This window comes from Babylonia areolata, chromosome 6 (assembly GCF_041734735.1).
Source record: "Babylonia areolata isolate BAREFJ2019XMU chromosome 6, ASM4173473v1, whole genome shotgun sequence".
Lineage (NCBI taxonomy): Eukaryota > Metazoa > Mollusca > Gastropoda > Neogastropoda > Buccinidae > Babylonia > Babylonia areolata.
In genome coordinates, this window is record NC_134881.1 from 4,892,581 (window position 1) to 4,897,580 (window position 5,000).

Genomic DNA, 5,000 nt, shown 5'->3' on the forward strand with positions numbered 1-5,000 from the left:
GTTTTGTTTGTTTTTCCTATCGAAGTGAATTTTTCTACAGAATTTTGCCAGGAACAACCCTTTTGTTGCCGTGGGTTCTTTTACGTGTGCTAAGTGCACGCTGCACACGGGACCTCGGTTTATTGTCTCATCCGTATACAAGAAATGGTAAGGGACCAACAAGAATGAGTAAATGAAAGTTTTTAAAACGGAAGAGAATCAACGAACGAGGTCACAAGCAAGAATCTGCTTAGCATAAACACACAAGTCTGGCCTTTGAACACACACTTTCGTGCGCAGATTGGACTATTCAGCCATCTGCGCATTCACAGATAGATTCATGAGCATCCTCCCCCCCACCCCACCACCACCCTCCCCCCATCCCCCAGCTGGATGACAACGATGGTCATCATCGATCTCGATGGACACACCACCACCATCTACGTGTGTTCATAAGTTTTGTCCTTCATACCTTTGGTTCAGAGCTATGCATTTGTGTGAAAGTTGTGTGTGAAAGCGTTTTGATTTGTTTGCGCACACGATTTAGCGATATGTGTGTGTGTGTGTGTGTGTGTGTGTGTGTGTGTGTGTGTGTATACAAACACACACACACACACACACACACACACACACACACACACACACACACACACACACACACACACACACACACACACACACACATGGTAGTCATGCTGGTGGTGGAAGTGCCGTACAAGACAGTGAACTGTGCGGCACGAATTCCGTGAAGCTGAGTGGTGGTGAATGCCTTGGCCGTCACGCCTCTCTTGCCGCGCTCCACACGGAGACAGTTCCCTTCATAGCGGTGTTGTCTGCACCTGACTGCTGCACGCTTAAATGGTGTGACTGCCGCCTTTCGGTGAATGAAATGCTTGGCCTTCGTGGTCGACCGGACGTTGAGCACTGTTGTAGCCGCTGTTACTGCTACTACTACTACTACTGCTAGTAGTAGTGCTGCCGCTACTACTACTGCTACAGCTTCAGTTACTCCTTAGTACTGCACACTTCTGCCAGTCCGAGGCACATCAGCATGACTAGCGAGTAAGTTCATTACTAAGCATTGTTTCCACACACACACACACACACACACACACACACACACACACACACACACACACACTTGGAGTGATGGCGTAGAGGTAACGCGTCCGCCTAGGAAGCGAGAGAACCTGAACGCGCTGGTTCGAATCACGGCTCAGCCGCCGATATTTTCTCCCCCTCCACTAGACCTTGAGTGGTGGTCTGGACGCTAGTCATTCGGATGAGACGATAAACCGAGGTCCCATGTGCAGCATGCACTTAGCGCACGTAAAAGAACCCACGGCAACAAAAGGGTTGTCCCTGGCAAAATTCTGTAGAAAAATCCACTTTGATAGAAAAAACAAATAAAACTGTACGCAGGAAAAAATACAAAAAATGGGTGGCGCTGTAGTGTAGCGACGCGCTCTCCCTGGGGAGAGCAGCCCGAATTTCACACAGAGAAATCTGTTGTGATAAAAAGAAATACAATTACACACACACACACACACACACACACACACACACACACACACACACACACACACACACACACACACAACCAAAACCAAAACCTTTGCACAAAGACAAAAGAAATAAGTTATAGGATGGGGTGGACACACACATACAGGAGACACAAAACCAAAACCTTTGCACAAAGACAAAAGAAATAAGATAGGAAGGTGGGTTGAGGAGTGGGGGTGGCTGGGGGCAGGGGGGCGGGGCAGTCGCCACTGTCAGACGACGGCATAATTATGATGGATCACTGACGGCCTGTGCCAGCTGATGCATGTTTCAGTGTACTGCAGAATGTGTCACAAGAACGATTATCGCAACGACCAGCAGAGCTGTGCAGGCTTACACACCACGTCTGAACTACCATCTGAGAAAAAAGAAAAGAAAGTACAACGGCATTAACAGACAAATGGTGGCAGTTACGAGCCCATGCATAAACCCGGCGCACTGACAAAGGCTTCGGTAATTTATATTCATAGCAGGTCTTTCACACTTTCGTTTTTGTCGAAAGGAACGATATTCCAAGTAAATAAGAAGCTTTCAAGTAAATTTACTGCTGCGGCGGGGAGCAGATGTCAAATGTTTGTGGTTTTCCAGGGCACGGGAATTCATGCTTGTGTGTGTGTGTGTGTGTGTGTTGTTTTGTTTTGTTTTGTTGTTTGTTGTTGTTGTTGTCATTATTGACTGAGGCAGTGGTCGAATGATTGTGGCACTGGTGTCTCAAAGACTGATTGCACATGTAATGGGCGTGAGTCACCGTGAGAGGAGAGCCAGTCCTACACTGTGGTTTCCTGCTGAATCAGCCACAGTGACACTGCCCTGAGCATCAACTCGGTACCATAACCAATGACATTGGAATTGGGATTGTTTTCCTTCCCCAGGAGAGAGAGAGGGGGGTGAGGGGGGGGGACCGACAGACAGACACAGACAGAGGGACTCAGAGAGACGCCCAGATCACGAACAGTTGTGTCATGACATTACACTGCACAACGCTACGCCACACGGAGCGCCACAGGGAGTACAGAAATTGTCAGCATAATCATTTCTCGATTGCACCCGGTACGCTCACTCCCGGACTGAGACGAGAGCCGACTACTGTCTGTTCGGCGATCTGATTTGGGGGCGCTGTCCGTCATCTTACACGCAGATAAACCGAAATACAAAAGGAGGAATATAAAATTCAGTTCAGAATACATACTGATAGTCGTTTTCCAGCAGAATGATTCACTTACTGTTTTTGTTTGTTTCTTCTTCTTCTTCTTCTACTACTACTACTACTACTACTACTACTACTACTACTACTACTACTTATTCTTCTTCTCGAAAGTGGGTATAAAAGTGAGGAACTTACAGCTGAACAAATCATGGTAAATGCTGCGGAGAAGAAGGTACGGTTTGGGGGAAGCGTGATTTAAGAGTAGTCAACCTCCAGACATTATGTTTGGGGTTTTGTCGTGTGTTGTTTTGTTTGTTGTTGTTGTTATTTCTTGTGTGTGTGTTTTTGTGGTTTGTTTCGGTTTTTTTCCGTTTGTTTGTACATCATGCAGGTCATGGAGTACCTTTCGTTAGTTTCTTTGTTGTTTAAAATCTGAGGTTCTATTTTCCCATGATTCTGTCTTTCTCACGTGGGTGTTATAGTGAGTTATACAAGGAGAACGGCGAAGAATTTATCGAACGGTCATAAAATCAAGAACAGTACCCGGAGTGGGTTGCATGAGCGAACGTCGCAGCACTGAGTTTGCTTATCGTTAAGAGTGTTCTCAACTCCACGGCAAATTCCATGAACTTAGGAACATTCTGAACTCTAAGCAAACTTAGCGCTGCAAGGATCCCTTCATGCAACCCTGACCCGGTTTCTAACAACACTTTTCAAGGATACGGACGGTTTGAAAAATGGCGATCAAACTGATAACGTATCTATAACCATCCACAGTCACCTCTCTTTATAATGACTATACTCAGGCACACCCAATCTGACTTCGGACTAGTCCACACAACAAGTGAAAATTTACATGCGTGAAATTCATTCCCTGGTAAAGGCGTTTGCTTGTCTGTGTGCGTGAATGTGAGCGTAGTTCATGTGAATGCCATGATATTTAATTTGTTGTGATGTTCCAAGTATGCATGTGTTCATTTATATCAGTAGCATTATTTGCAACAATTTACAGTGATCATAACCATTATAATGTCATGAAGTATGTGACTACTGAATAGTGAAAAAAAGTATATTCATACAGTTTTAAATTTCTGTACAGCTGGTGTTTTGTAATAGAACCTGTCATGCTCGACAACGTTTCAAAATCATAAGCAGATTATCATCATCAAACACAGCACGTCTAACGATGCTCTCTTAGCTCCAGATTATACACACAGCGTGCTTTTCCTTCACATGCCTGTTCTTTGAACGAGGTGGAAGGGGATGGAGGAGGTTAGTGCATGCCTCAAGCGTTTCCACTCCCACCCCCCTCCCCCACCTTCGCACCTCTTCAGAAATGTGGGGGAGGAAGAAGCTGTCAGAATTCCAAAAAGCAAATGTATGACGTTTGGCGTTCGGTGTGTCAAATTATTCCACTAGGCGCCAAATTATCCAAATCATTGATGACAGTGGAACAAGAGTGAACGATAAAAGAACAATACAAAACGAAATAGAATTAAAAATATTTAAAAAGACGATACAAAACAAAACCAAATAAAATAGAATAAAGTTTATAACATTTAAAAACGATTCTCCAAGCCACGTTTGTACTGAGTTACATAGCATTATGTCTTATTGAAAAGCTATATTTTCCTGTTTCTTTGTATTTTTCTTTCTCGTTTGTTTATATTTTTTTCGATTGTCATGGGAGATTTCCTGAGTGCAGTTCGGGCTGCCGTTTCCAAGGATAGCGCAAAACACAGCGTCATCGTTTTGTTTTCCGGCATGTATAAATTGACGCATGCCATGAAGCAGCGTTGACTGACAGGATTGGCAGAGCAACGCCAGCAACAAGTAGTTTTCTGTTGTTTTGGGGGTTTTTTGGTTTTGTTTTTGTTTTGTTTTTTGTTGTTGTTTTTTTGGGGGGGTTCTATTTTTCCCCCTTCGCCGTTCACTTTGCCCCCTTCCTCCCCCCCTCTTCCTGTTACCATAGTTAAATCAGTGCAGACTATGAATATATCATCGGTTTTGTCATCACACCTGATAGACCGGCATCCAGTCCATCTGTCGAAGAGAGTGTAAGATTTGGGAAGGACGAGGATCACTTGGGGGTGGAAGAGAGGAGAGAAAAATGCCTGTTTCTTTTGACGTTTGAATGTGGGAGTTCTTGCCTTCTGTTCCAAGGCAGACAGTTTAGAAAAACTTGACCGCCACGACCCCCCAACACCTTGCCCACCTGACAGTTAATGAATCGTGCTGACAACCTTCGCAGTCCACAGGTCTGAATCTGGCCACATACGTTTTTTGCCGTGGCTTTTGACGCTGGGTGAAA

The 5,000-nt window shown here is 44.8% G+C and overlaps 1 protein-coding gene across 2 annotated transcripts in view; it reads right to left on the bottom strand.

Annotated features, from left to right (window-relative positions):
* Positions 1-5,000, bottom strand: part of LOC143282675 (vitamin D 25-hydroxylase-like) — a 56,771-nt gene that overhangs the window by 39,705 nt on the left and 12,066 nt on the right. The gene's annotated exons all lie outside the window — the stretch shown is intronic.